Here is a 27,992-nt window from a genome sequence, read left to right on the forward strand (position 1 = left end):
ATTTCAAAAGCATTTAATAAAGCAGTTGTAAAAGTAGCGCATGTATTCTCAGTCCCAAAAATGTAAAGAGTAAAAGAGAATCAAATGAACTCACAATAATGTATTTTGTAGTAAAAATACATATGACGTCATTGAATAAGTGTAGGGTTGGTCTCGGATTCACGAACCTATATCATTCATATATATATATATATATATATATATATATATATATATATATATATATATATATATATATATATATATATATTAAAAATTATAATTATCATGTAATAATAATCAAACCAGTTTATATATATTAATTATTATAATGTATTTATTATTTCAAATGTTATATCTATATATGTTTCTTTTATATTAAAATAGTAAATTAGATATACTTATGATATATTTAATAATTATATTTTTTATATAAATATCTTTTATTTGTTAAAATGATAATTATGATAATACTAAAATAATGATAATAATACTAATAATGATATTGATAATAATAATTTTTATAGTAATAATAATAATAATAGTGATAAAAATATTAATAATAATGTCTCTAAAAATAATACATTTGATAATAATAATAATAATAATAATCTTAATAGTAATCAAAATGATAATTTTACTAAAAGTGTTATTAATAATTTTAATAAAAATACTACTTTTACAAAAATGATACTTTTCATTATAATGTTAATAACAATAATTTTAGCAATAATGATATTTATAATATTAATGATAATAATAATAATGATATTGATTTTTTTTATCATAATGATACTATTAATAATAACCTAACTGATAATACATAATAGTAATAATTATAATTATAGTTATGATAATATTAACAATAATAATACTACTTATAAAATACTAATAATATAACAATAGTAATAATGATAATAGTATTAATTGTATTAATGATAATAATAATTATATTTTTTTAGTATTAGTACTAACATAATAATAGTAATAATTAATAATAATAATAATAATAATAATAATAATAATAATAATAATAATAATAATAATAATAATAATAATAATTTTAATTGTATTAATGATAATATATATGTATCTATTTACAAATAGTGGTTCGTGAATCGTCGAGAGCAGTCGAAGGTCAATTGCATATATGAAACATTTCAAAATTTTTGAGACTCAACCTAACTAACTTTTCTTATCGTGTCAAAATCATATAAAATTAAGTTTAAATTTGGTCAGAAATTCCCGGGTCGTCACACTTGTGACGACCCGGGAATTTCTGACCAAATTTAAACCTAATCTAATTATGATTTTGATACGATAAGCAAAGTCTGTAATGTTGAGTCTCAAAATTTTCGAACCGTTTTAATAGAATCATTTACCCTGTGACTATGTTCGACGATTCACGAACCTTTAAATTATAAGCGAAAATGTATATATAGATAATTATATATGTAAATAATCATACATAATAAATTAAATACATTAATGAACTATTATGTGATTTAGTTATGATGAAAGATAATTTAAAATTGACTAAAACTTGTTACATAAGTTATATTCAATATAAAGGATTTCGAACATAATTGGTCAACGTTAACAAAGTATTAAATGTATAAAATTTGGGATTTAATTGTTTCAATATATACAATTAATATATTTATCCAAGTAATAAAACTTGATATTTAAAAATATAATTATATATAGTAGTTTGAAAATATATATAATTTCTATACATAATTATTACTATATGGATATTATTAAAATACATAAACATTAAATATATATATATATAATATATATTATACAAACATTAAATATTATATAATTGATAATAATGATATTACTACTTTTATTATTATTATTAAAATAAATATCAATATTAATATTAATATCAAAAATATGAATATTAATATTTTAATATAATATATAGATATAAAACTTGATATATTTAATTTGTTTATTGTTGTTAATATTACTAATATTATTGTCATCATTATTAGTATCATTATTATTATAATTAGTAGTAAATTTAATTATTATTATGACATTATTACTATTATTACTACAATTCTATTATTATTATTATTATTAGTATTATTACATTTAGTATTATTATTATTGTATTAAGATTAATTGTGATATGAATACAAATATATAGATAGTATAGATATATAAAAATATATGTATATATAAAAACAGATATATAACTGCTGGATTATACTAATATAATTGTAGATATATATATACGAGTGTTTTTTTTTCAGTCAGCATCTGTTATATTTTTTTTCCCTTTATCCTCCTGTTCGTCCGTGACCTCCTGTCGTGTACCAGCAACCAACCCTGATCAATTGAATTGTTATATTAATCATTTAATGGTAACATGTATTTCATCTGCTGCTATTCAAAGATAAACTCACTGAACCATATTTTTTTTTTCTTTTTTTTCTTGTTCGCTACCCATTTTAATCCATAACTCAATCTCGAACCAATCTCCAAAATCTAATAATGCAGTGTTGTTGAGAGTGATTTAAGTAATCTATTTGTAAGTTTTCGAACCTTAATTTCTTCAATTGATGTTTAATTTCGAAGTCAAAGTTTTTATTTAAAAAGTCATACTTATTGTTCTTCACTCAAATTCGTGATACATGTTACGATTCAAGATCAATTGGGGATTTGGAAAGGTTTTAGGATCGATTTGGAATATATTTCGTGTTTTAACCTTTGCCTAAAACGTTCTTGAAATCAAACTTATTATTTTATTTTTTTCTTTATTTCCGAACGCAGCAGCAGGCTGTATTCTGTTTCTTTTTAATTTTTTTTATCCAATTTATATATATATATATATATATATATATATATATATATATATATATATATATATATATATATATTTTTTTTTTTTTTTTTCCTAATTGTACAAGTCCTAAATGAAGTCACGATATGGTTATTTTGATAATTGTTGTTGGTTGGATCATTTGAGTTTATGAGGAAGAAGATGGAACACGAAAATAAAGGGTTAAATAAAACATATACTGGGTATTAGTCAGATAAGCAAGGTAGAAGGAATGGTTAGGCAGTGTTTGTGGTAAGCTAGAGGTCGAGGGTTCGAGCCCTACATGGCGTATTTTTTTTATATAAAAGCTGAATGGAGGAACTTGGAAACATGAAGAAATGAGTTAAATAAAAATCTGGTTGGGTATAAATTCAGAAAAGCGGATCCAGTCGAGTGGTTTAAGTGAGTCTCAGGTTAACGCGTGGTCGCGAGTTTGAGCCTGGTAGGAGGCAACATTTTTTTTAAAAGGCTTATTTTCTTGAAGGTTGTCACATATTAATTAGTATTATTATTTTTATTATCATTTTCATTATTATTATGTTATTAATGTTATGATTATTATTGTTATTATTAATTATTAGTATTATTACTAAATATTGTAGTTATCATTATTATTAGTGTTACTAATAAATAATAGTTAATTTTTATTATTATCATAATTATAAATACAATTATAATTATTATTATTATCATTAAGATTATGATTATTGTTATCTTTATTAGTATGAAAATAATATAATTTATTATTATTTCCATTAATATTAGTATTAGAATCATATTAGGATTATTAGTATTAGTATTAATGTCATTGTGATAGTTATTAAGATTATTATGATTATTAATAACATGAGTATCATTATTAACGAATATCATTATTATTATTAATATTTTCATTATTAATAAAGTTATTATTATTTCACTAGTAAAATATTAATATCAAAACTATCATTTTTGACCAATAAATATTTTGTACACAAAAACACACCTATTATATATACTACTAATATATTGATATTCCATATAAGTATATGAAAAACATATTGTCATTATATATATGACTACATATAACAAATTAGGTATTTTTAATATAATACTAAATATATATAGATACTAATATAACTACAATAATCATTTTAGATATATATACACAAAATAAACATATATAACACATAAGTTAAGATATAATATAAATATATGATTTTTAAACGAAGTTTAGTATGAATATTATATAACTACAATTACATAAATAACATATACTAATAACTGAAATTATGTGATTTCCAGTATACGTTTTAATATATATATGAATAATATAGGTTCGTGAATCCGAGGCCAACCCTGCATTGTTCAATTGATCAATGTCGTTATATGTATTTTTACTACAAAATACATTATGGTGAGTATCATTTACTCCCTTTTTAAATGCTTTTGCAATATATATTTTTGGGACTGAGAATACATGCGCTTTTATAACTGTTTACGAAATAGACACAAGTAATCGAAACTACATTATATGGTTGAATAATCGAAGCCGAATATGCCCCTTTTGCTTGGTAGCCTAAGAATTAGTAAACCGATCTACTAATTGACGCGAATCCTAAAGATAGATCTATCGGGCCTAACGAACCCCATCCAAAGTACCGGATGCTTTAGTACTTCGATGTTGTTTTATATCATGTCCGAAGGATTTCCTGGAATGATAGGGGATATTCTTATATGCATCTTGTTAATGTCGGTTACCAGGTGTTCAATCCATATGAATGATATTTTTGTCTCTATGCATGGGACGTTTATTTATGAGAACTGAAAATGAAAATCTTGTGGTCTATTAAAATGATAGAAATAATTATTTATGTTAAACTAATGAACTCACCAACCTTTTGGTTGACACTTGAAAGCATGTTTATTCTCAGGTACGAAAGAAATCTTCCGCTGTGCATTTGCTCATTTTAGAGATATTACTTGGAGTCATTCATGACATATTTCAAAAGACGTTGCATTCGAGTCGTTGAGTTCATCAAGATTATTATTAAGTCAATTATAGTTAGATATATTATGAAATGGTATGCATGCTGTCAACTTTCGATGTAATGAAATATTGTCTTTTCAAAAACGAATGCAATGTTTGTAAAATGTATCATATAGAGGTCAAGTACCTCGCGATGTAATCAATTGTAATGTATTCGTCCGGATGGATTAGGACGGGTCGTTAGAGTTGGTATCAGAGCGGTTTTCTTAGTGAACTAGTTCTTGCATTAGTGTGTCTAACTAGTGGTTGTTAGGATGCATTAGTGAGTCTGGACTTCGACCGTGTCTGCATGTCAAAAGTTTTACTTATCATTTAGTGTCGAAAATTATTTTGCTTATCATCCTTAAAGTCTAAACACGTCTTACTGCCTCTATTGCATAGACAGTGTATAGATAAATTCATATTTTAGCGTATCTGTTATTGTTACCTTTGTCTGACAGCTTCCGTAGATTCCTCCGTAACTTATAGGATTTTAGTATTATATATGCATATGTAAATTATGTATTGCAGGGTATTAATCTACATCCTATAATCTATTTCTTATCGAAAAATCCTTCCTCTGATCGTACGAGATGAATCCCTCAACCAGTTCGAGTCCCTTAGATTCCGATAGCTATTCCGACAGTTATTCCGACAGCTATTCCGATATGGATTTTCACTCGAACTCCGAAAGTAGTGTGACCGGAATGGATCAACCAATCAGCCATTGTCAATTCATCTGATGGGTTCGTAGCCTACTAAATCATTGGAGACAAGAAGAAAGTGATCCTTTCCATCCACCACAATTCACCTTTTGGTGAAGAACCTGAAGTACTTACCGGCGAACCAGTTCGAAACACCATTCTCACCCTCATTTCCTGAGTACCTCGCCATGATTATATTCTATCCATAATTCTAAACCTTATTCATCTGCTCATTCCGACCGACAATCATCCCGGAGTAATACAAGAAGTCAACGAACTTTGCGCTCGAGTAATCAATTTGAAGAATATGGTGCAAAATGTACCAGCTTCAACAACATTACCGGCATCAACAGTACCACCAACAACACAAGTTTCAATATCACATGTCCCAATATCTCATTCTGTACCTCGAGCATAATCATTGTTCTACGAATCATTCTACATTATTTATATTCGTTCGGCATGGCGATTATATAATCTTTAATATTTTAGAGATTATATATTCTTATTCTAACAGTAAATCAAATGAGTCTAATATCATATTGACTCATTAAATTCATGATTACATCTGAAGAAAATATATATGTAAGTATATTTTCATAAAGATGGTAATTAAAATTCTTTTGTACAAACCATTAATGGTGAAAATATTTTAACGGGTAGGTAATACCCGAGGAATTATCAGATTTCACATTAATAAGTTACACTGTACATTCTTCGAAGCTGATTCAACAGTCGTTTACTATCCTACTTACATCCACCGATATACAAATCCGTTCACCACAGAATAACCATATTCATCCAATTTCATATTGGGATTTTGATTTATCAGAATCCAACAAGTGGCATAATGAAGAAAACATTTGACAAAATAAAATTTGTTAGAAACAAACAAATTAACTATGAGAAATTTTGTTAAGAATCCACGCTAACTGTTCCTAGCTAATTGTTCCTAGCTAACTGATTACATTTTATTTATCGCAATTTAATTATCGTAATTTACATTCTCGCAATTTTATTTATCGTCATTTAATTTCTGTTATTTACTTTACGCACCTTATTTATTGTCATTTAAATTTCTGTTATTTATTTTTACGCACTTTAAATATCGGGACATGTATACAAGGTTTTGACATATCATATCGACGCATATATATATTATTTGGAATCACCATAGACATTCTATATGCTGTAATGATAGAGTTCTCTATACAGGGTTGAGGTTGATTCTATAATAATATATATACTTTGAGTTGTGATCGAGTCTGAGACATGTACACGGGTCACGATACGTATTAATTAATTCGAATATTATATATTAAACTATATAAATTATTGGACTGTTAACTGTGGACTATCAACTGTGGACGAATAATATTGGACAATTAAAATGAATTAAAATATTGTTTATAACATATGAAACTAAACAATTCTTCAAGTTTGCCACTTGATTTCATCTTAAACCTCATTTGTATCTAGACGATTACAATCTGTGTTCAAACCTTTTAAAATTCTTGAAAACACCTTAATCGAGAGGATGAACCAACCGCACTTCATTTACGGAAGAAAAGATTGATGCATATAGTTATGCACCTGAAAAACTCTCAAAAACTGAGTAAACGTTTAACATATAGCTGTGTTAATTCCTTTAGTGTTATTATTTCCAAAAATAACATTTTAATTCTTTTCAAATTAGTCAATTTTGTCACAGCTCCAACAAGTCAACTTCGACTTTTCGTTCTAAACAACCTTATTATAACCTTGATATATATGCGGCCTCTTTTATTGTTACCGGGGAACCTTTTATATTCCATCATATTACCAGCAGACGTACCAACAACCTCGTTACTCCTTGGATTAAATCTCTCCGACAAATCACTATATTTATCTATTGAAGTCTCATCATGTACTCATCCACATCTTGTAATAAGAATTGTCATACCAATTACCGGGAATCAGTAAATCTGTATTGTGAGTCTCGCAACATTTCCACATCAACAGTTATATGTACCCATATAACATTTATCTCTTAGAACTATGATCTTTTATTATGAAATTCTAAAAAGCACCCAGTCTGCGAATTAATGCTCTGAATTTTAAAAAGTTGAATGAAGCAACAAAAACTGTAAACGACCTCAACAGCCAAAAGTTGATGATAAAGAATAGTATGTTGGAAAAGCTCAGAAAAGTTAGAACTGAAAAACTGATTGAGAAAACTACGAAGGAGTCTCTGAAAAAATCACAAGGACTTAACTTGTACATTAAGAATCCTGATGATTCTGTTTCTGATGAAATCTTTAGTGAATACATTGCTTCTGACTCCAAACTCTTGCGGACAAATTTTTTTCACCATCCTTCGATATTAGAAATTCCAAGATATCATCGTATCTTTCATTATAAATATCCTCCATATTTCCGAAGATATTTTCATAACTATTCTTATCTGAAATCATTAATCTCTTCGTGCTATCAGTGTTACATCATATAGAAACTGTTAGTTTCTATATTCTGTAAACTTTCGAGCTTAAAATATGAATATTATTGAAGTAATGTTGGGAACTGATGCATGAGTTAGTATAATATAATGACACTTGATCAACGTGATTATATTACAGTAAGTCATGCTGAGTTTCTAATGGAACGTGATGATTCACAGAACATACCGTCATTATGTGCCATATTACACGACTGTAACGACCCTGGTTTTTCCAACGTTTATTTATTAATAATTATTATTATCAATACTTGTGATTTAACGAATGTATGTTATTACATTTACTTGTTACCATGATTGATCATACTTGACTTTAAATGCCCGAAACGTCTTTGTGACATACGTACATTACATGAATAGTATTTTTGAATATTATTTACATTCATGATTAAGTTTTATTAATCATTTTAATTAACTAAGGTTATTAGTTAATTACTTGGGCTTTATTTGGATTTAGTTGTTAAATACTTGGACTTGGGCTTTAATTAATGTTAGTGGACTTAAAGAGCCCACCCTACTTCCTTAGTGGACTTATTAGCCCATTACCACATGTAAGTATCATATTTAAGACTTAACTAGATGGCTTAACTTGTATGGAATCTAGTTACCACCTTATCCCCATGAACTAACACCCAATAACCAACTTTTAAGGCTTTACCATGCATGGACTAGTGAACAAATGTCTTCCTCCCTCCCCATTTTGAAACCGTCAGCCATAGGCCTCCTTTAGAGGAGTTTGGTTCATTTTTTTTTTACTTACTTGTTTACTTGCATTCATTTCTTTTACACACACACAAACAAACAATACTTCAAACTCTCTCAAGTTTCTCTCTTTTTCTTGTAAGTAATAAACTTTTCTTCTTCCTTTCTTGTTTACAAAAAAATGAACCAAACATCCTTCATCATCATCATTCTTGTTCTTGCTTAATGTTTAATTACTTGATACTTGTTAGTTGTTGTTGATTACTTACTTTGTTGTTGTTGCTATTTACTAATTATTAAGAATCAAATTTGTTAGTTTGATTCTTCATATCAACTTGTTCTTACAAGACATACAAGTCATAAACTTTCTAGTTTATGATCTACACTTAACACTTGTTTAAAGAATCAAAGTTCATGTGTTGAAAGCATATACTTGTGTTCATGAAGTAAACTTAAAGTTTACTTTCTAAAGATCAAGACTTAGGCTTGAATCTTTAAAGTATTAAACCCATGAACTTATTACTTGTTACTTAGTTTATTTCTTTATATTATGTACTTTAATTTCATGTTTGTTGGTTTTAGTGGTCAAATGTTACAAGTTAACTTTGATCTCATTTTTCTTGAACTAAAAATTAACTTTAAAAGTTCAAGAACATGTAAGTAAGCTTTCTTTAATTATAACTTGGTACACTTATGTTAGATCTAGACTTTTGGGTCTAGGATCTTCAAGATCTAACTAAGAACTATGTTCTACAACTTAAGATCTTGATTTTATAAGTTTATTTTCAAGTTGTAACTTAATATTAGTTTTAAAGTTCATGTATGTGTTAGATCTAAGACCTTGATGTAACTTTGATTCATCAAACTTCATACAACTCTTAAGTGAGTTGTGCTACATGTCTTAGACCTACACTTGTGTCATAATAGTCAAAACTTGGTTAATATTACTTTTATAGTTCATGTATGTGTTAAATCTAAGACTTTGATGTAACTTTGGTTCATCAAAACACTTGCAACACTTAATTGAGTTGTGCTACTTATCTTAGACTTACACTTGGGTTATGATGGTCAAAACTTGGTAAATATGATGTAAACACATCAACGAGTTGTACACTTGAAGCTATATGCATCAAGGATAAGAACCGTGATAAGCATCGAGTACCAAGAAACCCCGGAACCTACTGTTTTACTGTTTCTGGGTCTGATCAGTACAACCTGGGCTACTGTAATTATGATTTTAAGATATCTCTATTCGAGTAGATAACTTTTCATATAGTACTCATCTTAATCCGAGTTACGGTTTAGGATTTATGGCCCTCCGATCGTCACTATGTCCATTTAACGTTGTGCTGAAAATTCTGACCTACTCGCACTTAGACCGTCGCCACGGTCAAACGAAGATGAGTTTGCTTCTGTAATTTTTACCACAACTAAAGGACTCATTTACGGAGCCATGGCCACTGGTCTCACCTTATTTCCGTAGGTATTGAGGCCGTGGTGACTGAACAAAATCAGCCTTTGTTCTAAACTTCTTTCATGAACGAAACTTACTTTACACCTTTGTTTGATGATGAATGATGATGACCTTTAAGACCTAATTTACATAATTTTAAACCTATTGGGACGATTTATTGACTTAGTACTATTTTACTTAGGTTGAGGACTTTTCGGACCTACGTACTTGCTTATTTCCCGACTCGACTTTACCACTACTTTACCACTGTGAGTTATAGCATCCCTTTTTACTTTAACTATTTTGGGAACTGAGAATTCATGCGCATTTTATGTTTTACATACTAGGCACGAGTACTTAAACTTATATATGTGTGGGTTATACTGTAGTGACCCGAACTTTTCCATGTTTATATATATTAATTGAGATTGATATTTACATGATTAAATGTTTCCAACATGTTAAGCAATCAAACTTGTTAAGACTTGATTAATTGAAATATGTTTCATATAGACAATTGACCACCCAAGTTGACCGGTGATTCACGAACGTTAAAACTTGTAAAAACTATATGATGACATATATATGGATATATATATATAGTTAACATGATACTATGATAAGTAAACATATCATTAAGTATATTAACAATGAACTACATATGTAAAAACAAGACTACTAACTTAATGATTTTTAAACGGGACATATATGTAACGATTATCGTTGTAAAGACATTTAATGTATATATATCATATTAAGAGATATTCATACATGATAATATCATGATAATATAATAATTTAAAATCTCATTTGATATTATAAACATTGGGTTAACAACATTTAACAAGATCGTTAACCTAAAGGTTTCAAAACAACACTTACATGTAACGACTAACGATGACTTAACGACTCAGTTAAAATGTATATACATGTAGTGTTTTAATATGTATTTATACAATTTTGAAAGACTTCAATACACTTATCAAAATACTTCTACTTAACAAAAATGCTTACAATTACATCCTCGTTCAGTTTCATCAACAATTCTACTCGTATGCACCCGTATTCGTACTCGTACAATACACAGCTTTTAGATGTATGTACTATTGGTATATACACTCCAATGATCAGCTCTTAGCAGCCCATGTGAGTCACCTAACACATGTGGGAACCATCATTTGGCAACTAGCATGAAATATCTCATAAAATTACAAAAATATGAGTAATCATTCATGACTTATTTACATGAAAACAAAATTACATATCCTTTATATCTAATCCATACACCAACGACCAAAAACACCTACAAAAACTTTCATTCTTCAATTTTCTTCATCTAATTGATCTCTCTCAAGTACTATCTTCAAGTTCTAAGTGTTCTTCATATATTCTACAAGTTCTAGTTACATAAAATCAAGAATACTTTCAAGTTTGCTAGCTCACTTCCAATCTTGTAAGGTGATCATCCAACCTCAAGAAATCTTTGTTTCTTACAGTAGGTTATCATTCTAATACAAGGTAATAATCATATTCAAACTTTGGTTCAATTTCTATAACTATAACAATCTTATTTCAAGTGATGATCTTACTTGAACTTGTTTTCGTGTCATGATTCTGCTTCAAGAACTTCGAGCCATCCAAGGATCCGTTGAAGCTAGATCCATTTTTCACTTTTCCAGTAGGTTTATCCAAGGAACTTAAGGTAGTAATGATGTTCATAACATCATTCAATTCATACATATAAAGCTATCTTATTCGAAGGTTTAAACTTGTAATCACTAGAACATAGTTTAGTTAATTCTAAACTTGTTCGCAAACAAAAGTTAATCCTTCTAACTTGACTTTTAAAATCAACTAAACACATGTTCTATATCTATATGATATGCTAACTTAATAATTTAAAACCTGGAGACACGAAAAACACCGTAAAACCGGATTTACGCCGTCGTAGTAACACCGCGGGCTGTTTTGGGTTAGTTAATTAAAAACTATGATAAACTTTGATTTAAAAGTTGTTATTCTGAGAAAATGATTTTTATTATGAACATGAAACTATATCCAAAAATTATGGTTAAACTCAAAGTGGAAGTATGTTTTCTAAAATGGTCATCTAGACGTCGTTCTTTCGACTGAAATGACTACCTTTACAAAAACGACTTGTAACTTATTTTTCTGACTATAAACCTATACTTTTTCTGTTTGGATTCATAAAATAGAGTTCAATATGAAACCATAGCAATTTGATTCACTCAAAACGGATTTAAAATGAAGAAGTTATGGGTAAAACAAGATTGGATAATTTTTCTCATTTTAGCTACGTGAAAATTGGTAACAAATCTATTCCAACCATAACTTAATCAACTTGTATTGTATATTATGTAATCTTGAGATACCATAGACACGTATACAATATTTCGACCTATCATGCCGACACATCTATATATATTTCGGAACAACCATAGACACTCTATATGTGAATGTTGGAGTTAGCTATACAGGGTTGAGGTTGATTCCAAAATATATATAGTTTGAGTTGTGATCAATACTGAGATACGTATACACTAGGTCGTGGATTGATTCAAGATAATATTTATAGATTTATTTCTGTACATCTAACTGTGGACAACTAGTTGTAGGTTACTAACGAGGACAACTGACTTAATAAACTTAAAACATCAAAATATATTAAAAGTGTTGTAAATATATTTTGAACATACTTTGATATACATGTATATATTGTTATAGGTTCGTGAATCAACCAGTGGCCAAGTCTTACTTCCCGACAAAGTAAAAATCTGTGAAAGTGAGTTATAGTCCCACTTTTAAAATCTAATATTTTTGGGATGAGAATACATGCAGGTTTTATAAATGATTTACAAAATAGACACAAGTACGTGAAACTACATTCTATGGTTGAATTATCGAAATCGAATATGTCCCTTTTTATTAAGTCTGGTAATCTAAGAATTAGGGAACAGACACCCTAATTGACGCGAATCCTAAAGATAGATCTATTGGGCCTAACAAACCCCATCCAAAGTACCGGATGCTTTAGTACTTCGAAATTTATATCATATCCGAAGGGTGTCCCGGAATGATGGGGATATTCTTATATATGCATCTTGTTAATGTCGGTTACCAGGTGTTCACCATATGAATGATTTTTATCTCTATGTATGGGATGTGTATTGAAATATGAAATCTTGTGGTCTATTATTATGATTTGATATATATAGGTTAAACCTATAACTCACCAACATTTTTGTTGACGTTTTAAGCATGTTTATTCTCAGGTGATTATTAAGAGCTTCCGCTATCGCATAGTTAAATAAGGACGAGATTTGGAGTCCATGCTTGTATGATATTGTGTAAAAACTGCATTCAAGAAACTTATTTTGTTGTAACATATTTGTATTGTAAACCATTATGTAATGGTCGTGTGTAAACAGGATATTTTAGATTATCATTATTTGATAATCTACGTAAAGCTTTTTAAAACCTTTATCTATGAAATAAAGGTTATGGTTTGTTTTAAAAATGAATGCAGTCTTTGAAAAACGTCTCATATAGAGGTCAAAACCTCGCAACGAAATCAATTAATATGGAACGTTTTTAATCAATAAGAACGGGACATTTCAGTTGGTATCCGAGCGTTGGTCTTAGAGAACCAGAATTTTGCATTAATGTGTCTTATCGAGTTTATTAGGATGCATTAGTGAGTCTGGACTTCGACCGTGTTTACTTGAAAAATGATTGCTTAACAAATTTTGTTGAAAACTATATATTTTTAACATGTGAATATTATGTGATATATTAATCTCTTAACGCGTTTGATATTATGTGATAGATGTCTACCTCTAGAACAAGTCCCATTGACTCACCTAATAATAATGAAGAGTCAAATGTAAATTGGAATGATTCGTGGACTGATTCACAAGTTCCCGAAGAGGAACCGGAAGAAGAGTCGGAACCGGAAGAAGAATCGGAACCGGAAGAAGAATCGGAACCGGATGAAGAAATAGAACCAGTGGGGGAAATAATAAAACGGTTAAGTAAAAGAAAATCCTCAACCAACCGACCAAGGTTAATTATGGTCAATGGTGTTTCCGCCAAGGAAGCAAAATATTGGGAGGATTACCAATTCTCCGATGAATCGGATTCCGACGAGAATTCCGATGATGTTATAGAAATTACCCCAACTGAATTTAAAAAGGCAAAAGAAAATAATAAGGGAAAGGGCATAAAAATAGAGAAATCTAATTCCAACCCCGATGAACTTTATATGTATCGTCAACCCCCGAAGTCCTTAAGTTGTAACAATGACCCGGGAACCTCTAAACCACCAGGTTTTTCTAAACCAATGTGGATCACGACGGCTCATATTAGGGGAACATCATATATCCCTAGAAACTTGGCAAAACGAACCAAAACCGAAGAAGAAGAAACAAGCAAGTCGGAATAAGATAGTTGTATTCGTGTGGTGTAATATATGTAATATAGTGTGCTTATGCTTTATGATATATGTAAAAATTGCTTGTATTAATAAGTATTTTTTTTTATGAATCTAACTCTTGTCAATTTTACAGTATAAAAACACAAAATGGATAGACAACCCAATATTTTAAAAGACCTACCCGGAGACATGATTGATGAAATCTTGTCTAGAGTCGGTCAGAATTCTTCGGCACAACTATTTAAGGCGACATCAGTTTGTAAGACATTCGAAGAACGTTCCAAGAATGCCTTGGTTTATAAAAGGCTTTTGTTCGAAAGATGGGGGATATCACATTGGGAAATCCATAAGTTACGATGTGTTTACTTTGACGCATATATTGCGGGGAACCCAAATGCTATTTTACACAATGGGTTAAGAAATTATTTTGACTCAATATATCCGAATATTGGACTTCGTGATTTAGAAAAAGCGGCTAACATGCAACATAAAGAAGCATGTTATGCTTACGGATTAGTAATGTTCGCTTCTCACCAAAGTGAGAACAAGAACATCGGGCTACAACTATTAAACAAAACGTTCCCACAAGTGACGGAGTCGGTAATTGGGGTAAGAAATGAGGTTTTTAGATTGTTACGGGACTGTTGGACATTACGTAACCCTCGTCCCTTTGATGACGTTACAACACGCTGTCTTATCAACGGCCATAACGGTTATGTTCCACAAGCCCAAGGATGGGAAGTAATCCTAGTAAAACCAGAATGCATGACTTGTTTCTGGACTTATGAATTACGTGTCTTTATTGCCTTTGCTGAACGACTTGTGTACTAGCTAGAATTATCTTCACAACCATCTTGTATCAAATTTATTGTGTGCTATATTTCATGCTATATGTAAAATAAGCGGTATTGTAAGTTTGTAAAATATTGTGTAAAAGTTTGAACGCGAAATATTATTATAATCAGTTTTTCATATAGAATTGTAGTAGTTGAATTGTATATTAGCTACTAAGTATGAACTTAACGGGTAGGTACTACCCGAATTTAAACTTATAAAACGCTAATATGAAGAAAAAGCTTTTATAAATGAGTTCATATTATGCTACGAAATACTATTAACTACTCTTAATATTCTGCATGATTAACTTGTTCCATTTAACTATTTTGAAGGAAATGGCACCGACTACTCGACACACCGTGAATATGAATGAAGAGGAATTCCGGACTTTTCTAGCTTTAAACATAGCCGCAGTACAGGCTGCGCTACATATCAACAATAACCTTGGATCTAGCAGTACAGGAAATCGTGTAGGATGCACCTACAAAGAATTCACTGCCTGCAAACCTTTGGAATTTGATGGAACCGAAGGACCGATCGGATTGAAACGGTGGACCGAGAAGGTCGAATCGGTGTTTGCCATAAGTAAGTGTACTGAAGAGGACAAAGTAAAGTACGCTACGCATACCTTCACAAGTTCTGCGTTAACATGGTGGAATACCTATCTAGAGCAAGTGGGACAAGACGATGCGTACGCACTACCGTGGTCAGCATTCAAGCACTTGATGAACGAGAAGTACCGTCCCAGAACCGAGGTCAATAAGCTCAAGACAGAACTTAGAGGGTTACGAACCCAAGGATTTGATATTACCACGTACGAAAGACGATTCACAGAATTGTGCCTATTGTGTCCGGGAGCATTCGAAGATGAGGAAGAGAAGATCGACGCGTTTGTGAAAGGATTACCGGAAAGAATCCAAGAAGATATAAGTTCACACGAGCCCGCCTCCATACAACAGGCATGTAGAATGGCTCACAAACTCGTGAACCAGATTGAAGAAAGAATTAAAGAACAGACTGCTGAAGAGGCCAATGTGAAGCAAGTCAAAAGAAAGTGGGAGGAAAACGGTGATAAGAATCACCAATACAACAACAACAGCAATTACAACAATAATCGCAACAATTATCCCAACAATCGCAACATCAATCGCAACTACAACAAACGGCCCAACAACAACAACAACAACAACAACAGCAACTACAACAATCATCCCAACAACCATAATAACCGCAACAACAACAACAATCAGAAGCAGCTATGCCAAAGGTGTGAAAAGAATCACTCGGGGTTCTGCACCAAATTTTGCAAAAAGTGTAAAAGAAATGGTCATAGCGCGGTGAAGTGTGAGGTCTACGGACCAGGAGTTAATAGAATGAAAGGAACAAATGGTGTCGGAACGAGTAATGGCGGAGCAAGTAGTGTCGGAGCAAGTTATGCCAATGTAGTTTGTTATAAATGTGGAAAACCGGGCCACATTATTAGAAATTGCCGAACCAGGAGAACACGAATGGACAAGGCCGTGGAAGAGTTTTCAATATTAATGCGGCAGAGGCACAGGAAGACCCGGAGCTTGTTACGGGTACGTTTCTTATTGACAATAAATCTGCTTACGTTTTATTTGATTCGGGTGCGGATAGAAGCTATATGAGTAGAGATTTTTGTGCTAAATTAAATTGTCCATTGACGCCTTTGGATAGTAAATTTTTACTCGAATTAGCAAATGGTAAATTAATTTCAGCAGATAATATATGTCGGAATCGAGAAATTAAACTGGTTAGCGAAACATTTAAGATTGATTTGATACCAGTAGAGTTAGGGAGTTTTGATGTGATAATCGGTATGGACTGGTTGAAAGAAGTGAAAGCGGAGATCGTTTGTTACAAAAATGCAATTCGCATTATACGAGAAAAAGGAAAACCCTTAATGGTGTACGGAGAAAAGGGCAACACGAAGCTACATCTTATTAGTAATTTGAAGGCACAAAAACTAATAAGAAAAGGTTGCTATGCTGTTCTAGCACACGTCGAGAAAGTACAAACTGAAGAAAAGAGCATCAATGATGTTCCCGTCGCAAAAGAATTTCCTGATGTATTTCCGAAAGAATTACCGGGATTACCCCCACATCGATCCGTTGAATTTCAAATAGATCTTGTACCAGGAGCTGCACCAATAGCTCGTGCTCCTTACAGACTCGCACCCAGCGAGATGAAAGAACTACAAAGCCAATTACAAGAACTTTTAGAGCGTGGTTTCATTCGACCAAGCACATCACCGTGGGGAGCTCCTGTTTTGTTTGTCAAGAAGAAAGATGGTACATTCAGGTTGTGTATCGACTACCGAGAGTTCAACAAACTTACCATCAAGAACCGCTACCCACTACCGAGAATCGATGACTTATTTGATCAACTACAAGGCTCGTCTGTTTATTCAAAGATTGACATACGTTCCGGGTATCATCAAATGCGGGTGAAAGAAGATGATATTCCAAAGACTGCTTTCAGAACACGTTACGGTCATTACGAGTTTATGGTCATGCCGTTTGGTTTAACTAATGCACCAGCTGTGTTCATGGACCTTATGAACCGAGTGTGTGGACCATACCTTGACAAGTTTGTCATTGTTTTCATTGATGACATACTTATTTACTCAAAGAATGACCAAGAACACGGTGAACATTTGAGAAAGGTGTTAGAAGTATTGAGGAAGGAAGAATTGTACGCTAAGTTTTCAAAGTGTGCATTTTGGTTGGAAGAAGTTCAATTCCTCGGTCACATAGTGAACAAAGAAGGTATTAAGGTGGATCCGGCAAAGATAGAAACTGTTGAAAAGTGGGAAACCCCGAAAACTCCGAAACACATACGCCAGTTTTTAGGACTAGCTGGTTACTACAGAAGGTTCATCCAAGACTTTTCCAGAATAGCAAAACCCTTGACTGCATTAACGCATAAAGGGAAGAAATTTGAATGGAATGATGAACAAGAGAAAGCGTTTCAGTTATTGAAGAAAAAGCTAACTACGGCACCTATATTGTCATTGCCTGAAGGGAATGATGATTTTGTGATTTATTGTGATGCATCAAAGCAAGGTCTCGGTTGTGTATTAATGCAACGAACGAAGGTGATTGCTTATGCGTCTAGACAATTGAAGATTCACGAACAAAATTATACGACGCATGATTTGGAATTAGGCGCGGTTGTTTTTGCATTAAAGACTTGGAGGCACTACTTATATGGGGTCAAAAGTATTATATATACCGACCACAAAAGTCTTCAACACATATTTAATCAGAAACAACTGAATATGAGGCAGCGTAGGTGGATTGAATTATTGAATGATTACGACTTTGAGATTCGTTACCACCCGGGGAAGGCAAATGTGGTAGCCGATGCCTTGAGCAGGAAGGACAGAGAGCCCATTCGAGTAAAATCTATGAATATAATGATTCATAATAACATTACTACTCAAATAAAGGAGGCGCAACAAGGAGTTTTAAAAGAGGGAAATTTAAAGGATGAAATACCCAAAGGATCGGAGAAGCATCTTAATATTCGGGAAGACGGAACCCGGTATAGGGCTGAAAGGATTTGGGTACCAAAATTTGGAGATATGAGAGAAATGGTACTTAGAGAAGCTCATAAAACCAGATACTCAATACATCCTGGAACGGGGAAGATGTACAAGGATCTCAAGAAACATTTTTGGTGGCCGGGTATGAAAGCCGATGTTGCTAAATACGTAGGAGAATGTTTGACGTGTTCTAAGGTCAAAGCTGAGCATCAGAAACCATCAGGTCTACTTCAACAACCCGAAATCCCGGAATGGAAATGGGAAAACATTACCATGGATTTCATCACTAAATTACCAAGGACTGCAAGTGGTTTTGATACTATTTGGGTAATAGTTGATCGTCTCACCAAATCAGCACACTTCCTGCCAATAAGAGAAGATGACAAGATGGAGAAGTTAGAACGACTGTATTTGAAGGAAGTCGTCTCCAGACATGGAATACCAATCTCTATTATCTCTGATAGGGATGGCAGATTTATTTCAAGATTCTGGCAGACATTACAGCAAGCATTAGGAACTCGTCTAGACATGAGTACTGCCTATCATCCACAAACTGATGGGCAGAGCGAAAGGACGATACAAACGCTTGAAGACATGCTACGAGCATGTGTTATTGATTTCGGAAACAGTTGGGATCGACATCTACCGTTAGCAGAATTTTCCTACAACAACAGCTACCATTCAAGCATTGAGATGGCGCCGTTTGAAGCACTTTATGGTAGAAAGTGCAGGTCTCCGATTTGTTGGAGTGAAGTGGGGGATAGACAGATTACGGGTCCGGAGATTATACAAGAAACTACCGAGAAGATCATCCAAATTCAACAACGGTTGAAAACCGCCCAAAGTTGACAAAAGAGCTACGCTGACATTAAAAGAAAAGATATAGAATTTGAAATTGGAGAGATGGTCATGCTTAAAGTTGCACCTTGGAAAGGCGTTGTTCGATTTGGTAAACGAGGGAAATTAAATCCAAGGTATATTGGACCATTCAAGATTATTGATCGTGTCGGACCAGTAGCTTACCGACTAGAGTTACCTCAACAACTCGCGGCTGTACATAACACTTTCCACGTCTCGAATTTGAAGAAATGTTTTGCTAAAGAAGATCTCACTATTCTGTTAGATGAAATCCAAATCAACGAAAAACTTCAATTCATCGAAGAACCCGTCGAAATAATGGATCGTGAGGTTAAAAGACTTAAGCAAAACAAGATACCAATTGTTAAGGTTCGATGGAATGCTCGTAGAGGACCCGTGTTCACCTGGGAGCGTGAAGATCAGATGAAGAAGAAATACTCGCATCTATTTCCAGAAGATTCGTCAACACCTTCAACAGCTTAAAATTTCGGGACGAAATTTATTTAACGGGTAGGTACTGTAGTGACCCGAACTTTTCCATGTTTATATATATTAATTGAGATTGATATTTACATGATTAAATGTTTCCAACATGTTAAGCAATCAAACTTGTTAAGACTTGATTAATTGAAATATGTTTCATATAGACAATTGACCACCCAAGTTGACCGGTGATTCACGAACGTTAAAACTTGTAAAAACTATATGATGACATATATATGGATATATATATAGTTAACATGATACTATGATAAGTAAACATATCATTAAGTATATTAACAATGAACTACATATGTAAAAACAAGACTACTAACTTAATGATTTTTAAACGAGACATATATGTAACGATTATCGTTGTAAAGACATTTAATGTATATATATCACATTAAGAGATATTCATACATGATAATATCATGATAATATAATAATTTAAAATCTCATTTGATATTATAAACATTGGGTTAACAACATTTAACAAGATCGTTAACCTAAAGGTTTCAAAACAACACTTACATGTAACGACTAACGATGACTTAACGACTCAGTTAAAATGTATATACATGTAGTGTTTTAATATGTATTTATAAAATTTTGAAAGACTTCAATACACTTATCAAAATACTTCTACTTAACAAAAATGCTTACAATTACATCCTCGTTCAGTTTCATCAACAATTCTACTCGTATGCACCCGTATTCGTACTCGTACAATACACAGCTTTTAGATGTATGTACTATTGGTATATACACTCCAATGATCAGCTCTTAGCAGCCCATGTGAGTCACCTAACACATGTGGGAACCATCATTTGGCAACTAGCATGAAATATCTCATAAAATTACAAAAATATGAGTAATCATTCATGACTTATTTACATGAAAACAAAATTACATATCCTTTATATCTAATCCATACACCAACGACCAAAAACACCTACAAACACTTTCATTCTTCAATTTTCTTCATCTAATTGATCTCTCTCAAGTTCTATCTTCAAGTTCTAAGTGTTCTTCATAAATTCCAAAAGTTCTAGTTTCATAAAATCAAGAATACTTTCAAGTTTGCTAGCTCACTTCCAATCTTGTAAGGTGATCATCCAACCTCAAGAAATCTTTGTTTCTTACAGTAGGTTATCATTCTAATACAAGGTAATAATCATATTCAAACTTTGGTTCAATTTCTATAACTATAACAATCTTATTTCAAGTGATGATCTTACTTGAACTTGTTTTCGTGTCATGATTCTGCTTCAAGAACTTCGAGCCATCCAAGGATCCATTGAAGCTAGATCCATTTTTCTCTTTTCCAGTAGGTTTATCCAAGGAACTTAAGGTAGTAATGATGTTCATAACATCATTCGATTCATACATATAAAGCTATCTTATTCGAAGGTTTAAACTTGTAATCACTAGAACATAGTTTAGTTAATTCTAAACTTGTTCGCAAACAAAAGTTAATCCTTCTAACTTGACTTTTAAAATCAACTAAACACATGTTCTATATCTATATGATATGCTAACTTAATGATTTAAAACCTGGAAACACGAAAAACACCGTAAAACCGGATTTACGCCGTCGTAGTAACACCGCGTTCTGTTTTGGGTTAGTTAATTAAAAACTATGATAAACTTTGATTTAAAAGTTGTTATTCTGAGAAAATGATTTTTATTATGAACATGAAACTATATCCAAAAATTATGGTTAAACTCAAAGTGGAAGTATGTTTTCTAAAATGGTCATCTAGACGTCGTTCTTTCGACTGAAATGACTACCTTTACAAAAACGACTTGTAACTTATTTTTCCGACTATAAACCTATACTTTTTCTGTTTAGATTCATAAAATAGAGTTCAATATGAAACCATAGCAATTTGATTCACTCAAAACGGATTTAAAATGAAGAAGTTATGGGTAAAACAAGATTGGATAATTTTTCTCATTTTAGCTACGTGAAAATTGGTAACAAATCTATTCCAACCATAACTTAATCAACTTGTATTGTATATTATGTAATCTTGAGATACCATAGACACGTATACAATGTTTCGACCTATCATGTCGACACATCTATATATATTTCGGAACAACCATAGACACTCTATATGTGAATGTTGGAGTTAGCTATACAGGGTTGAGGTTGATTCCAAAATATATATAGTTTGAGTTGTGATCAATACTGAGATACGTATACACTGGGTCGTGGATTGATTCAAGATAATATTTATAGATTTATTTCTGTACATCTAACTGTGGACAACTAGTTGTAGGTTACTAACGAGGACAACTGACTTAATAAACTTAAAACATCAAAATATATTAAAAGTGTTTTAAATATATTTTGAACATACTTTGATATACATGTATATATTGTTATAGGTTCGTGAATCAACCAGTGGCCAAGTCTTACTTCCCGACAAAGTAAAAATCTGTGAAAGTGAGTTATAGTCCCACTTTTAAAATCTAATATTTTTGGGATGAGAATACATGCAGGTTTTATAAATGATTTACAAAATAGACACAAGTACGTGAAACTACATTCTATGGTTGAATTATCGAAATCGAATATGTCCCTTTTTATTAAGTCTGGTAATCTAAGAATTAGGGAACAGACACCCTAATTGACGCGAATCCTAAAGATAGATCTATTGGGCCTAACAAACCCCATCCAAAGTACCGGATGCTTTAGTACTTCGAAATTTATATCATATCCGAAGGGTGTCCCGGAATGATGGGGATATTCTTATATATGCATCTTGTTAATGTCGGTTACCAGGTGTTCACCATATGAATGATTTTTATCTCTATGTATGGGATGTGTATTGAAATATGAAATCTTGTGGTCTATTATTATGATTTGATATATATAGGTTAAACCTATAAGTCACCAACATTTTTGTTGACGTTTTAAGCATGTTTATTCTCAGGTGATTATTAAGAGCTTCCGCTGTCGCATACTTAAATAAGGACGATATTTGGAGTCCATGCTTGTATGATATTGTGTAAAATCTGCATTCAAGAAACTTATTTTGTTGTAACATATTTGTATTGTAAACCATTATGTAATGGTCGTGTGTAAACAGGATATTTTAGATTATCATTATTTGATAATCTACGTAAAGCTTTTTAAAACCTTTATCTATGAAATAAAGGTTATGGTTTGTTTTAAAAATGAATGCAGTCTTTGAAAAACGTCTCATATAGAGGTCAAAACCTCGCAACGAAATCAATTAATATGGAACGTTTTTAATCAATAAGAACGGGACATTTCATATACAACGGCATAAACATTTCCTTTAGCTCGGTAACGTTTAGTCATTGGTTTTTAAACCGGTGAACGCGAATATTAGATATGGATCCATAGGGTTTGACATCCCCACTCAGGCTAGTCGTGCTAGCATTTAATGAGTGTTTAATACTTCATAAACATACGCACTTGCCAAGTGTACTTTCACGGGGTATAAACGTTAAGTTAGTTACCAAGTGCCCACGGTTAACATATACTTTATCTTACTGTTTTGAAACGCTCTTTGTAGCACTGAAATCTTGTAGCCTACCTTACATACTATTATACTTAAACTATAGCTCACCAACCTTTGTGTTGACGTTTTTAAGCATGTTTTTCTCAGGTACTTAAGATTGCTTCCGCTGTGTACTAGTCTTGCTGTAGACACCCGCTGATCTAGAGTTATCATCGAATGAACTGTTTATCCTGCATTCATAACTTTAATACTTTTGAACTATGATTTGTAACGACCTAAGGGTCACGTACTATTATCTTTGCTTCCGTTCATAGAAGCATACTTTGGTTGTAAAACACTTGACGTTCGTTATGACGTCACCTATTATCATGAATGCAAACGTATTTTGAAATAGCATATAGTGTTTGACCTTGTAATGATCCTGTTGTTGATGATTCGTACACGATGGTTTTGTACGGGGCATCACATTTGGTATCAGAGCATTGGTTGTAGGGAATTAGGTTGCATTAGTGAGTCTAAGACCAACCCGAGTAGGATTCACTAATAGGACTAATCTACAACTTGCTAGTTTACTTGTTTTCGCTGAACTTACTGCATGCTGCTGCTTACTTTTACTGCTATATGCCGTATGCTATTACATGATTTCACTACTGCATGCTATTATCTGCTTTCAATTGCATGATACTTGTCGTTATTGCCATGCTACTTAATGTTACACATGATTTAGACTGTTGGCCTAATACGTGCTTGCTTTATGACTTACTGACATGGAAAATTTATTTTTCCTTGTTAAGATGTCGGATATTCCACCTGCTATCGTTTTGGGCAGTTCAGACTCGTCAGCCACCCCACCTGCTGCTGCTGCCGACACACCGATCCCGCTACCCACGAGTGACCCTGGCGCTTCATCTTCCGGGACTAGCAGCCAGGCGCCTGCCCCAGTGGTTACTTCTAGCAGAGCCCAGGACCCTTTGGAGATTCCAGCTCCATCTGCCCTCAGACCCTCAGGATCACAGCCCCGCTCCGGTGAGATTGTGATTCCCGCGGAGTTCGGGGAAGGTCCGTTCCGTAACCGGTATCGCCATTGGTGCCGATGCGCCCCTGATGGACGTCTCATTCTGATTGGACCCGCTAGGTACAGACAGATGATGGTCGCTCGAGGAGAGCCAGTTCAGCCACCAGTGCAGCCACCACCGCATGATTCAGATGATTCTTCATCCGATGATTCATCCTCAGACGGCTCTAGTGATGATGACTCTGACGAGAAGGACCCCGATGCACCTGTTCAGCCACCCTCCACCCTGCCGAAGAAGCGGTATCGCTTCGACGGTACCATCATTCCGGGGATCAATGGAGGACGAGCCTTCACTGACGCATTTGGTCGGCGTCGTAGGGTTACTGCCCGTAAGCGGCTTGTGCCGTACCCTGCCGACCCACTCGTGCGTAAGGCACCCCGTTACGTACTGACTATTTCTGGAGCCGGACTGTCTACATCTGCACCACCGGCACCACCGGCACCACCGGCACCACCGGCACCACCTGCACCACAGGCACCGCCTGCCCCACCTGCTCCCATTGTCGAGGAATTGACAAGGGAGGTGGAGATCCTTCGAGCTCGGGTAGCTGAGCTCGAGGACCAGATGTTCCATGTATTGGACATCCTACATCCACCTTCGCCGTAGGGCTTATGTATTTAGATTTCATTATGTAATCTAGTTGTAGTTTTATGTTTCACTTATGTATTGTACGAACTTATACAGATGTATGCAACCTATTATTAATGAATGGAACTTTGCGTTATTTAATTCTTGCACGATGTTCTATTTACATTACTGTACGATGATTCTGTGGTATTTGTACCTAGATGCGTTATTTAATAAACATGTGATGTGTTGATTTCATGTTGGTTACTATATACTGTATTATTACTATTTGCATACTGGATTTTGACTTGAGTCAAAATTTTTGTTTAGAACATCATGGCCAACGGACGATCAACACCTACCACTGCCTAAATCAAAGAGATGATTGCCGAAAGGGTAGCCGCAACCATTGCGGAAATACAACCCTGATGTGCGAAAAGTGGTATATGAATTGTTGTATGGAAAATACCGGTTTTAAAGATTACACACACTAACGGGCAGTGTACCCGATCGTGTAGTAGTATAGATAATGGTAAAATCCGTGTATCGTTCCAAGGACAGTTATATGTGCAAATTAAGATTGTATAAACTAAATTGTGATTAAGCTAAAATAAATGAAATCAAACAAGTACAAGATATTGGGTTGCCCTTTAACGATGGGCAAATCAATAAAGGAATAAGTTTAAAGACAATATTTTTGGTATTTTAGGTTTATGAAGATGAAAGATAGTTTTTATATCAAATTAAACATATATGCTCGTCTAGACTTTTTACCCTCGATTGTTGATTGTTGTTTTAGGATTAAGACCGGATTGATTGACTATGCACGAGAACTAATTAATCGGTTTACCAAGAGTAGTCTTGCGCAAACACTTAAACGGGATTACACGACGCAAGTGATGTTCTTGTCATCTAAGACCTCCTATTTGTAATCAACTAATTCAACTAGTCTAAAGACTTGAAGAATGATCAAGTCAATGGTGTGTTGATCATGATCCACTCCTATGTCAACTAATGGTTTAGCTTAGTTCATTCCCTTAGTCCGGTTAAATGTTCAATTCACCCAACCCAAGTAATCAATCAAGTGTGGTAATAAGATCCCTATAAATGTCACTAGATAAGGAAAATTACTAACACCTATTAGTTATATGGAATCGAGTAATGAAAATATGGATAGATTCTAGGGAATTGATCATTCTCCTAGACAACTACACATATCAATTAAGCTATCCGAAAGTATCTACAAGAGTCGTTCTTACATTCCTATATAGATTAACTGTTTGAACGCAACTTACCCCTTTTGGTAAAAGACGGGCAAACACTTGTCACTAGGTGTAAATCAATATACTAAATCAGCAAGATGGTGTTTCTTAGTTGAACAAGTATACTAACTAATTGAATCGAAAAGATTAAACTTAACAAGAATGGTTCTTGTATTCAAATATCAAACTATCATACATAAGAACAATCAATCAACCAAAGTAACAATCAACATCTCGATTATTAATCTAGACAAGCATAAAAAGAACTAGCTAACAATCATATTTAAAGACAATAACAAACTGGAAATAAAGATAGAATTCATTGTGATAACAGGAATCGACCTTTGATATGAATCTTGGATGATGATCCTGATGATTCTTGAATCCGGATTGAAATGATGGATTAGGTGATCCTGGATTACTCCAAGGATCACTTTGAATCGTAACCTATGCCTCTAAAAATGACTGTGTAATGGTGTTTGAAGAATGAAGCTGGAAAGGGGCTTAAAAAGGAAGAATATAGCTGGAAAAGCCAGCGTGCGCGGCGCGCACAAAAGTAGGTGCGCGGGGCGCACTAGCCACCTACCACCTTTTACTTTACAGCTCGATTACACGTCTCAGATCTACTTTACAGACGAAAAAGGGGATCGTGAGCGGAGGACGTGCGTGGTGCGCACTGTAGTGCGCGGCGCGCTCTGTTGAACTTGCGCGGGGCGCTCTCTGGTTTCCATTTTACTTAAATGTTCTGATCAAATGTTGGAGTGCGCGATGGCGTGCGCGGTCAGTGCGCGACGCGCACTGTAGCTTTCAGTTTTCTGTTTCTTCGTTTCTTGTTCTGGTTTTGATCTTTGAGTTGTTTCATTCATTATCTTCAACATTTCTTCAAGTATACAATGATTCTATGCTTAATTACAATACAACGGAATATAAATGGATATATTACAAATTCGTATGAAATAAACGACGATATGACTTGATATTGCGACTAATGATATGTCTATTTTGAGCAATATCAAAATCCCCCACACTTAACTCTTGCTTGTCCTCAAGCAAGTCTTGTTCTAATCATACGAATACAAAACACAAAAATAGAATACACACATTTATTAGAGAACACAATAATAGGAATCACACTCACACCATATAGTACACAAGTTTACACTAGTCACACAAAACACACACGCTCTTTTGGAACACAAAACTCACGCTATATGA

The sequence above is a fragment of the Rutidosis leptorrhynchoides genome, chromosome 3 (assembly GCF_046630445.1).
Source record: "Rutidosis leptorrhynchoides isolate AG116_Rl617_1_P2 chromosome 3, CSIRO_AGI_Rlap_v1, whole genome shotgun sequence".
In the NCBI taxonomy this organism is placed as follows: domain Eukaryota; kingdom Viridiplantae; phylum Streptophyta; class Magnoliopsida; order Asterales; family Asteraceae; genus Rutidosis; species Rutidosis leptorrhynchoides.